Source organism: Leptonychotes weddellii, chromosome 1 (assembly GCF_054177405.1).
Source record: "Leptonychotes weddellii isolate Sample4059 chromosome 1, ASM5417740v2, whole genome shotgun sequence".
NCBI classification, from domain to species: domain Eukaryota; kingdom Metazoa; phylum Chordata; class Mammalia; order Carnivora; family Phocidae; genus Leptonychotes; species Leptonychotes weddellii.
Genome location: NC_138369.1, coordinates 69,554,752 through 69,567,868, shown reverse-complemented (window position 1 = coordinate 69,567,868; position 13,117 = coordinate 69,554,752). Strand labels below are relative to the sequence as shown.

Genomic DNA, 13,117 nt, shown 5'->3' with positions numbered 1-13,117 from the left:
TAGCTTCCCTAACGCACAGTCATTAAGACATGCTTACTATTATTATTATAGTTATTGTTACTAACTATAATGCCCATAGAAACTATCACAAACATTGCAATAAAAAATCTCTTCAACATGTGACACCCCCACCTCCCATAAAGGCATCTTTTCTAAAGGAGGGATATGTATTATATCCAGAGAGCAACCCTGATGTTGCCAGGTTTGAAGGTTGGCAAAATCCACCAAGTGAATTAAATACATTTAATAAGCAACATTAATCCATATGGTGGAGGGATCAGTAATGAATAATTGACAAACTAAATGCAGGCTTACAAAATATTAAATGTTTTAAATGATGCAGTTTAGATGCACTCTTAGTGAAAAAATTGCATATTATTCTTAGCTTTTAATGCTATGTAAGAAGAAAAATAAACATGTTATGCATTATACTAATTTGTTAATGCCACCTATTTTGAGCACAGATTAGATTCTTCTACCATAAAACAGAAAATTAAGCCTGGACTCAATCAAAGGTATTATTTAAATAAATTTCTTGGGCACCTGGGTGGCTCAGTCTGTTAAGCCTCTGCCTTCTGCTCAGATCATGATCTCAGGGTCGTGGGGGCAAAAAGCTTCCTGCTCAGCGGGGAGTCTGCTTCTCCCTCTCCCTCTGCCCCTGCCCCCGCCCCGCTTTTGCTCCCTCTCTCTCTTGGTCTCGCTCTATCTCAAATAAATAAATAAAATATTTAAAAAATAAAAATAAATTTAAAAATTTCTTTCAAGAGCAGTATTAAAAGTAGTTCAATAAAGTAGTTGTGAATCTCTTAAAAAGAAAGTTGTAACTTAGCATTAGGGCAAATATTTCTTTAATTCAGATGAAAACTGGTAAGCTTGAAATTGGTAAAAGAAGGTTGGTAAAGATGATAAAACAAAAGAGATACTGTGCTTTTATATACTGTTGTGGAATTAAAAAAAAAAATCTCCTGAATGTATAGAATACACATACCTAGTTTTAAATTTGAAGTCAATCCAAAAATATTCACTAAATAAGTTACAGCTGCAAACTCAAAGAACATATCACTGGTATAGATAGCTAAAAATTTTGGAAATTATTTGCCCCCAGGAAGAAAACATTCTTCCTGACTCAAATCACAGTTTTCAGCAAACATAGCTGGACATTTTGACCCCTTTTTATCAGCTATAAATTAAAATGTCCACGTATGGTCAGCAAATCTACAGAGGATATATAGAGATTGAGCAATTCCTCCCTGACATGTCTTTTTATTTAGATGTTAGCTTGAAGTAAAGGGTAAGCCCTAGCTCTGATTTCATCGTGGTAAAGTAAGACTGGATTCAAGATATGGATGCCTTTATATCTAGTATGCAAATAAATTTGCCATTAAATAAATAAATGAATTCTTACTGCTAGCATGACTAAGTAAATCTACAGCATGTTCATGTCTGTGATTCATGTAAAAAGTAGCACTGTTATAAATCTTCTTTCTGACTTTATAACTTGCAATTTGGGTTCATATTTACAATCAATATCTTTTTCTGTGATATCTTATTTTGTAGGGCATCATCTGCCATATGAACCTCTTGTTCAAATATACTATTATTGGTCCCAAACTTCAATTCAGTGTACATCAGAACCACCTGACACACTGCAAAAAATAGAGCCTTGGACCACACACCCCTAGAGATTCTGATTCAATACATCTGACATAGCACCCAGAGTCTGCATTTCTAACAAGTTCACAGATGCTGCTGTTTCTGCTGTTCCAATCTGAGCAACAGAACTAGAGGATGTCTATCTGGAGGTTGACTGTCTAGTTCCTTAAAGATATAGAGTATATTCACTTGGAGGACTGTCAGGGGCTCCCTAAATAAATTTCATTTACATAATAGAGCCTATATTTAATTTTAGGCTATTTCAAATAAATTTTCCAAATCTGATAAAATTCTTATTATTGTCATAGGATAACAAAACAATAGACAACATTAATAAACTAAAAACTCTTTTCCATAAAGTGTTTAATGACTTGGTCAATATACAGTATTGAGAAATTTTTTAAAAGAAGTATGGTTGCTTAACCATTACTGATGGATGGGTAAATATACTCAAAAGCTGTACATCAAGAATTATAATTCAGCTATATGTAGAAAAGTAGAATTTAAAAGATTGACTTCTTGTGTCAGCTCCAACATGGAAAAAGCTTGAAAATCATCATTCCCAAGCTCACAACAAGAAAAAAAGTTGAGCAAACTGAAATTCAATGATCTTTCTTAGATCCACTTCAGAATTGAGGCTACAGGGCAAACCACCACTGCCAAATCTGGAGAGACAGAGAATACCTGAAGCCTGCTTACCTGAAGGAGAAGCTCCTGAAACCAATAACTGATAGAAATATTTAAATGGAAATTTGATAAATTACTGGGGGTTGAGTGTAGACCAGTTAGAGAATTAGAATCTTGTGGGCTGAGTTTTAGAAGGGAGTCCCTACATTCTCATGGGTTTTACCTCCAAGAATCCCATCAGGTTCCCAAGAATGAAGACTGGAGAAAAACCTACTCCTGTGTTGGGCAGATGGAGGTGAAAAGTAACTATTTTGAGTTAATCCTGAGGTATTGTCCATAAAAAAGTCCTGTCATTCAAATTACTATATCTGAGCCTTATCTGGCTTGAAAAAGCCACAATAAAACAAGTCCAGGTCAAAATATATAACAAAGTGATACAACTCAACACCCAAAAGGTGAATAATCCAATTAAAAAATGGACAGAAGACATGAACAGTCTTTTCTCCAAAGAAAACATACAGATGGCCAACAGACACGTGAAAAGATACTCAACATCACTAATCATCAGGGAAATGCAAATCAAAACTACAATGAAATGTCACCTCACACTTATCACAATGGCTAAAATAAAAAAAACACAAGAAACCACAAGTGTTAGCAAGGATGTGGAGAAAAAGGAACCCTCTTTCACTGTTGGTGGGAAAGCAAACTGGTCCAGCCACCATAGAAAAGAGTATGGAGTTTCCTCAAAAAGTTAAAAATAGAACTACCCTTTGATCCAGTAATTGCACTACTGGATATTTGCCCCCAAAATATAAAAATACCAATTCAAAATGATGTTTACAATGTTTCTTGTATTGGCTACAATAGCCAAATTATGGAAGCATCCAATGTATTCACTGATGGAAGAATGAATAAAGAAGCGTTTACACACACACACACACAATGGAAATTTATTCAGCCATTAAAAAGAAAGAAATTTTGCCACTTGCAACAACCTGGATAGAACTAGAGTATAATGCTAAGTGAAATAAGTCAGAGAAAGACAAATACCATATGATTTTACTCATATGTAGAATTTAAGAAACAAAATAAATGAGCAAAGAAAATAAAGGGGAGAGACAAACCAGGAAATAGATTCTTAATTATAGAGAACAAACTGATGTTTGCAGGGGAAGGGAGTTGGATGGGAGGATGGGTTAAATGTGTGATGGGGATTAAAGAATACACTTATGATGAGCATGAGTAATGTATAGAATTGTTGAATTCTTGTATTTGAATTATTGTATACCTGCAACTGATAAAACGCTGTATGTTAACTATACTAGAATTGATATAAAAAACTTAATTAAAGAAAAAATATATATAAAACAACTCTAGGCCATTCCAGCTTTCTGGCTCCATCTAATAGAAAGAAAAACAAAAAGGCTAATAAATTCTTTTGAAGGTCACAGCCCAGGAACTCAGACCAATTAAAGAAAAGATTTAATCATAAGAATGGTTCTCTTTTTCCACATCATACCACTACATCAATAGGGCCTCAGGGATAGCAAGACTACAACTGAGAGAGATGCACATTCCATTCAAGAAGGACTTCTTAGGGAAACACAAAGATACACAAGGAAGAAAAAAAGGAAACCATAGGAACTGAAGTCCGAAGCCTTCAGCTATGATAACTATTAATCACAGCCCAGCTTCCAGTCAAATGAATATAAAACCTCACACTAAATGCCTAATTACCTCAGTTCCTAAAACCGGAAGCATTATGTCCAGCTTTCAACAACAAAAAAAATCACAAAGCATTTTATAAGACAGGAGGAAAAACAGTCTGAGGAGACAAAGTGTCAGGTCCAGATTCATATATGACACATATTTTGGAGTTATCAGATAGAGAATTTAAGTAATTATGATTAATATGTTAAGAGGCATAAATGAAAAAGTAAACAGCATGCAAGAACAGATGTATAATATAAGCAGAGAAATGAAAACTCTAAGAATAAAAATATGATATAAATAAAGAATAATAACAAAAAAAGAAATACTTTTATCACAAATTTAAAGATGTCTCAGTAGAAACTTCCTCAGTACAAATACAAAAAGAAAAAAAATGAAAAAAGAATATCCAAGAACTATGAAACAATTATAAAAGACGTAATATTATACATATGTTTATATGTCATTACATATTTATATAATTTGAACAGCAGGAGAAGAAAGAGAGAAAGAAGAAGAAAACAATTAAAATTAATAGCTAGGCATTTTCCAAAATTAATGAAAGACACTAAAATATAGATCCAGGAAGCTCAGAAACCAGTAAGCAGGAAACTTAGATGAAAAGAAAATGTTCACACCTAGGACACGATATTCAAACAGCAGACAATCAAAGACAAAAAGAAGATATTTAAAAAAGCCAGTTGAAAGAAAAACACCTTGCTTGTAGAGGAGCAGATAAGAATTACACTGGACTTGTTATCATAAACTACACAAGAAAGAAGAGGGTGAAGAAAAATTTCTAAAGTGCTGAAAAAACCCACCAACATAGGATTCTGTAACAGGAAAATTATCCTTCAAAAAGTATAGAGAAACAAACAAAAACTAAGGGAAATTTTGCCAGTAGATATTCCATGTAAGAAATGTTACAACTGCTTCAGAAGGAAGGAAAATGATATAGGTCAAAACTCAGATCTACATAACGAAAAGAAGAGTGCTAGAGAAAATAAATAAAATATTTTGTTTTTCTTATTCTTAATTACTCTATCAGTTAATAATTTGTTCAAAGCAATAATAGTAACAATCTATTCGGTCATTTTGGCATAAGGATAACTGAAATGAATGGCAGAAGTGTTTTAAGAGATGGGAGGCAGAATGTGGGAAAATTCTGTTGTAAGGTATTTATGCTCTTGTGAAGTGGTATAGTATTACTTGAAAGTGAATTTGGGGTAGTTGTAAATATATATGTATGTTGCACCAAGAAATTTTAAAAGGAAGTAGAACTGATATGAAAGAAAAGATATCATATGAGATCATATGGAATATTCAATTAAAATCAGAGAAGACAGAAAAATGGTGGAAGACATAAAATTGAACCATTTTTCTTGTATCATTTCAAGGGGAGGAGGTCTCTCTGAAGCATATGAAGAAAGCTCAGGACAGGAAGGGGGTGATTGACACACACCCCCAGAAAGGTGCAAACCGAATCTGTCTCTGCACGTACCGCGATGACGTCCAAGGACAACAAATGGGGAGGGGGTGGCCGGGAGGCGCGGAATGGGGAGGAAGGGAGTTAAAATAGCCATTCACTCAATAAATCTAGTTCCGGAGGGGGGGGGCGCGGGGGCAGGGGAGAACAAAGACAATGAATAAAAAACACAAAAATGGTAGATATTAATCCAACTACATAAATAAACTATATCAACAGTCACTTTGAATGCAAATGGTCTAAGTATACAAAAGATAAAGGCTGTCAGTGGATTAAAAAAAAGACCCAACTATATAGTCTACAATTAAGACACTTTAAATATAAGAACACAAATAGATTAAAAGTAAAGAGGAGAAAGATATATCATGCTAACATTAGTCAAATGAAAGCTGAAGAAGCTATATTAATTTCAGACAAAGCAGACTTCAGCACAAGGAAAATTATCAGGGATAAAAAAGGCACTACATAATGATAAAGAGGTCAATCCTTCAAGAAGAAACAACAATTCTTAATGTTCATGTGACTAAAAATAGAGCATTGAAATACATAGGCAAAAACTGATAGAATTTCAAGGAAAAATAGAAAATCCACCATTATACTTGGAGATTTAACACTCTTCTATCAGTAATGACAGATCCAACAGGCAGCAAATCAGTTAATATAAAGAACAGCACCATAAATCAACAAGATTTGACTAATAATTAGATGATAATCCATCCTAAAACAGCAGAATACACATTATTCTGAAGCTTACATGGAATATTCACCAAGAGAGACCACATTTTGGGCCATAAAACACAACTTACTAAACTTAAAGGAATAGAAATCATGCAATGTCTGTTTTCAGGCCACAGTACAATTAATCAATAATAGAAATCAATAACAGAAAGATAGCTGATGAATACCAAAATATTTGAAGATTAAGTCATATACTTCTAAATAACACATAGGTCAAAGAACAAGAAGTCTTAAGAGAAAAAAAATTAAAATAAATAAAAAATGAATTCATCGCAATTTGTGAGATATAGCAAAAGTTGTGTTTTGAAGGAATTTATAGCATTGAATGCATATATTAAAAAGGCCAAAAAAAAAAAACCCTAAATTTAATAATCTAAGCTTCCACCTTGAAAAACTGGAAGAAAGAGCAAAGCAATGCCCTAAAACAGGTAGGAAAAAAATGAAATAATAACTATTAGAAATCAGTAAAATTGGGCACCTGGGTGGCTCAGTCGGTTAAGTGGCTGCCTTTGGCTCCGGTTGTGATCCCAGGGTCCTGGGATGGAGCCCCACTTTGGGATCTCTGCTTTTTGGGGAGTCTGCCTCTCCCTCTCCATCTGCTTCTCCCCCAGCTCATGCTCTCTCTCTCTCTCAAATAAATAAAATCTTAAAAAAAAATCAGTGAAATTGAAAACATGAAATTAATAGAGAAAATCAACAAAACCAAAATTTGGTTCTTTGAAAACATCAATAAAATTGATTAACCTCTAGCCAGACTACTAAGAAAAAGAGAAGACACAAATTATTATTATCAGAAATAAAGGGGCTTGTAACTATTGATCCCCTAGACATTAAAATGATACTAAAAGAATATGATGAAAAACTCTGTGGCCACAAATTTGATAATTTAGATGAAATGGACCAATTTCCTGAAAAAACAAATGACCAAAACTCCCACAAAAAGATATAGATCAGTTAAACAGGCCTATATCAATTAACAAAATTGAATAAATAATAAACCTTCCAAAAAACAAAGCACCATGCTTTTTTCCACTTGTGAAATTTACCAAACATTTGAGGAAGAATTGGTACCAATTCTCTATAATTTCTTCTGGAAAACAGAAATAGAGGGAACACAGCCTAACTCATTCTATGAGATCTGCATTACCCTGATACCAAACTAGACAAAGACATTATAAGAATGGAAAGCTGCAGATTAACCTCTATTATAAACTTAGATGTAAAAATTATTAAAGTATTAGCAAATTGGATCCAACAATGTATAAAGAATTATACCCCATGATCAAACAAGATTTATTCCAGGTATGCAAAGCTGGTTTAATATTCAAAATCAATGAATGTAATCTGTTGCATTAATAGGCTATATAAAAAAAAAAACACATGATCAAGATACAGAAAAGCATTTGAAAAAATCCAACACCTATTCATAAAAACTCTTAGCAAATTGGAAATAGACAGGAACTTCTGTAACTTGATAAAGAACATCTACAAAACCTCTACAGTTAGGATCATTCTGGTGGTGAGAAAGGATGGTGAGCTTAATGGGGATCTTTTCCAGTAAGCTCAGGAATAAGGCAAGTATATATCCTTTCATTGCTCCTATTCAATTGATGAATACTGGGAGTCCTCGCTAAAGCAATGAGACAAGAACAGGAAGTAAAAGAAAGGTATACATATTGGGAGGGAAGAAAAAAAACTGTCTTTATTTGCAGATGGCATGATTGTATACATACAAAATCCCAAGGCATTGATGAAACCAATCCAAACAAAACAGAACAACAACAAAACTAGAACTAATTAGCAATTGTAGTAAGGTTACAGGATACAAGGTTCATAGACAAAAGTCATTTGCTTTCCTTTATACCAGTAATATGCAATTGGAATTTTAAATTAAAAACATAATACCATTTACCTTACCAATAATAACAACAAAGAAATACATAAGCATAAAACTAACAATATATGCATGGGATTTATAAGAGGATGACTACAATCTCTGATAAAAGAAATCAAAGAATATCTGCATAAAGGGAAGTATATTCCATGTTCATGGATAGGAAGGCTCAATACTGTTAAGATGTCAGTTCTTCCCATTTGATCTACAGACATACACAATCTCAATTAAAATCCCAGTGACATATTTTGTAGATATCATCAAACTGATTTTAAAGATTATATGAAAGGAAAAAGACCCAGAATTACAAACAGGACACTGAAGAAGAACAAAGTTGAAGGAATGCCACTACTGAATCCAAGATTTATTATAAAATCTAGGTCATCAGAGCAGCAAGGTATTGGTGAAAGAATAGACACATAGATAAATGAAATACAATAAGGAGTCCAGGAACAAGACAGGGATGTCCACTCTTACCACTGTTATTTAACATACTACTGGAAGTCTTTGTCATGGCAATTAGAAAACAAAAAGAAATAAAAGGCATACAAACCATCAAGAAGTAAAACTCTCACTGTTTGCAGATGACATGATACTCTATATAGAAAACCTAAAAAACTCCACCAAAAAACTACTAGAACTGATAAATGAATTCAGTAAAATCTCAGGATACAAAATCAATGTACAGAAATCTGTTCCATTTCTATACACCAATAATGAAGGAGCAGAAAGAAAAATTAAGGAATCAATCCCATTTACAATTGCACCAAAATGATAAGATACCTAGGAATAAACCTAACCAAGGAGGTGAAAGATCTCTACTTTGAAAATTATAAATTACACAAGAAATTGAAGATGCTGGAAAGAAATGGAAAGACATCACATGCTCATGAATTGGAACAACAAATATTGCTAACATGTCTATACTACTCAAAGCAATCTATACATTTAATGCAATCCCTAACAAAATCCAACAGTATTTTTCATAGAACTAGAACAATCCTAAATTTGTATGAACCACAAAAGACCCTGAATAGCTAAAGCGACCTTGAAAAAGAAAAGCAAACCTGGAGGCATCACAATTCCAGACTTCATATTATATTAAAAAGCTGCAGTGATCAAAACAGTACGGTACTGGGACAAAAATAGACACACAGATCAACAGAATAGAATAGAAAACCCAGAAATGAACCTACAACTACGTGGTCAGCTAATCTTTGACAAAGCAGGAAAGAGTATTCAATGGAAAAAAGACAGTCTCCTCAACAAATGGTGTTGGGAAAACTGGACAGCAAAATAATGAGACTGGGGGCGCCTGGGTGGCTCAGTTGGTTAAGCGACTGCCTTCGGCTCAGGTCATGATCCTGGAGTCCCTGGATCGAGTCCTGCATCAGGCTCCCTGCTCGGCAGGGAGTCTGCTTTGCCCTCTGACCCTATCCCCTCTCATGTGTTCTCTCTCATTCTCTCTCTCTCAAATAAATAAATAAAATCTTTAAAAAAAAAATAATGAGACTGGACCACTTACACAATAATGAACTCAAAAGGGGTTAAAGACCTAGATGTGAGATCTGAAGCCACAAAAATCCTAGAGGAGAACACAGGCAGTAACTTCTTTGACACTGGCCATAGCAACTTCTTTCTGGATATGTCTCTGGAGGCAAGAGAAACAAAAGCAAACATAAACTATTGGGACTCCATCAAAATAAAATGCTTTGCATAGCAAAGGAAACAATCAACAAAAGTAAAAGGCAACCTACAAAATGGGAGAAAATATTTGCAAATGACATATGTAATGAAGGGTTAGTATCCAAAATACATAAAGAATTTATAAAACTCAACACCCCAAAAATGAATAATCTAATTATAAATGGGCAGAAGACATGAATAGCCATTTCTCCAAAGAAGACACAGAAGGCCAAAGGACATATGAAAATATGCTCAATATCACTCATAATCAGGGAAATACAAGTTAAAACTACAATGAGATATCACCTCACACCTGTCAGAATGGCTAAAATCAACAATACAAGAAACAACAGGTGCCCACGAGGATGTGGAGAAAGGAGAACCCTCTTGCACTGTTGGTGGGAATGCAAACTGGTGCAGCCACTGTGGAAAACAGTATGGAGGTTCCTCAAAGTTAAAAATAGAACTACCCTATGATCCAGCAATTGCACTACTAGTATTTACTCAAATACAAAAATACTAACTCAAAGGGATACATGTACCCTGATGTTTATAGGAGCATTGTCTATAATAGACAAATTATGGAAACAGCCCAAGTGTCCATTGACTGATGAATGGATAAGGAAGATGTGGTATAGCTCTATGATGGAATATTACTCAGCCATTAAAAAGAATGAAATCTTGCCATTTGCAATGACATGGATGAAGCTAGAAAGTATTATGCTAAGTGAAGTAAGTCAGAGAAAGACAAATATCATATGATTTCACTCATTTGGTAATTTAAGAAACAAAACAAATGAGCAAAGGGGAAAAAAATAAGGAGAGAGAGAGAGAAACCAAAAAATACAATCTTAAATATAGAGAACAAACTGATGGTTATTAGAGGAGAGATGAGTGGGGGTGGGGGATGGATAAAATGGGTGATGGGGATTAAGGAGGGCACCTGCTGTGGTGAGTACCCAGTGAGGTATGGAAGTGTTGAATCACTATATTGTAACCTGAAACTAGTATTACACTGTATGTTAACTAAGTGGAAGTTAAATAAAAACTTAAAAAATACCATAAAGGATAAAAAAATAAACATGAGATTTTTAAGGTGATGAAACTATTTTGTATGATACTGTAATGGTGGATATATGATATGCATTTGTCAACACCCACAAAACTGTAGAACGCACATTGAGCCTTAATGTAAACTATGAACTTCAGTTAATAGCCAGGTATCAATTTTGGTTCATTAATTATAACAAAATATTATGCTGAAACAATATGTTAATAATAGGGGAAACTATGTTTACATACATGTAGAGGGAGGGATATATGGGAATTCTCTGTACTATCTGCTCAATTGTTTTATAAATCCAAAACTTCTAGAAAGTAAAGCCTATTGATTTTTAAAGTTTCTATTAAGTATGTCAACTTAAAATTTAAAATGCTTGCTAAGGTCCTAATGAAAAAATCTTTTAGCTTATTTAAATATATAAATATATACATATATGCCATAAACACACTTGTATACAATGAATATATATATATATATTCTCCTCCCCATAAGCTGGATGTTAGTATTTGCCAGCACACTATTGCTTAGAGTAGTCCTTATGTCTGCTCTTTGTTTCTCATCCTTGAGGGCAACAACTTTATTGTATTCATTGCTCTGTCCCTGTAGTTTTAAGCATTGCCTGGCTTGTACCAGGAACTCAGTAAATACTTACTGAACTAATCAATGTGTGAAGAAATGAGTATCAAAATCAGCAATCTAGTAAATGGTTATATCTTCTATTGGATTTATGTATCTTTGTTAGGATTGAATTTGGTTAAAATAGAAATTTCAGAGTTCCATTCCTTGCGGCTGGGGACTCTGGGCCGCAGGGTTCAGTGAAGGATTTCAAGATGGCTGCATGAAAACTTGCTCTAAAAACCATTGACTGGGTAGCTTTTGGGGAGATCATACCCTGAAACCAGAAGGCCATTGCTAACTCCCTGAAATCCTGGAATGAGACACTTACCTCCAGGTTGGCTACTCTCCCTGAGAAACCACCTGCTATCGACTGGGCTTACTACAAGGCCAATGTGGCAAAGGCTGGTTTGGTAGATGACTTTGAGAAAAAGTTTAATGCCCTGAAGGTTCCTGTGCCAGAGGATAAATATACTGCTCAGGTGGATGCTGAAGAAAAAGAAGATGTGAAAAGTTGTGCCGAGTTTTTGTCTCTCTCAAAGGCCAGGATTGAGGAATATGAAAAAGAACTGGAGAAGATGAGGAACATAATTCCATTTGATCAGATGACCATTGAGGACCTGAATGAAGTCTTCCCAGAAACCAAATTAGACAAGAAGAAGTATCCCTATTGGCCTCACAAGCCAATTGAAAATTTATAAACTTGAGTTGGGGAGAAAGCTCTGGCCCTCATATTGTAAACGCTGGACATTAAAAATAATGATATGGGGAAAAAAAAGAAATTTCAACCAAATTATTTGTTTTAAACTGAATTTAGAAACAGACTTTGAAATTACTCCATTTTGATTAATGATAATTTTTATACAATATTTTTTATATAACATTAATTTAACATATATTAAAATATGGGTTTTTAGGCATCCTATTTAGTGCCTTCATCTGAAGATGTTTATGTATATTACTATTAGAGAAGATCATTTATAAATTATAAATACATCAGTATACACATAACAAAAACAATATAGAAATTCACTGAGATGATGCATGTGTAAATATATTTGAAGACAGCTGCCTTTCACAATACAGCCTTAACATTTTTATTTGAGTGTGTCTGAAATTGCATTTTCCCCATGGGACATGCTACACTAGGTTGTAAATTCTTTGAGGGTAAAAATCATCTTTCATTATATGTATATTTCTAATACCAAACACAACTGGAACTTGATATATATGTTTTTTAAAAGAATGAAACTCTATTGAATTGAAAATACTGAAGGCACTCTAGATGATCAAATAAAAATATACTGGTCTAATACAATAAAAACACATCCTTATGGCAGGAGTTTAAAAGTTACAGTATTTAATCTAGAACTCTTCAAATTATATGGTTTTACATACCACACTTTAATACTTGAAATGGTTGACATGCCTCAGTGAAGCCTTTTTTTTTTTTTTTTTTAAAGATTTTATTTATTTATTTGAGAGAGAGAATGAGAGAGAGCACATGAGAAGGGGGAGGGTCAGAGGGAGAAGCAGACTCCCTGCCGAGCAGGGAGCCCGATGCGGGACTCGATCCAGGGACTCCAGGATCATGACCTGAGCCGAAGGCAGTCGCTTAACCAACTGAGCCACCCAGGCACCC

The 13,117-nt window shown here is 34.2% G+C and overlaps 1 protein-coding gene and 1 pseudogene across 1 annotated transcript in view; one reads left to right on the top strand and one right to left on the bottom strand.

Annotated features, from left to right (window-relative positions):
* ZNF385D (zinc finger protein 385D) overlaps positions 1-13,117 on the bottom strand; it is a 750,122-nt gene that overhangs the window by 362,162 nt on the left and 374,843 nt on the right. The gene's annotated exons all lie outside the window — the stretch shown is intronic.
* LOC102738865 (ATP synthase peripheral stalk subunit d, mitochondrial-like) lies at positions 11,691-12,206 on the top strand (annotated as a pseudogene).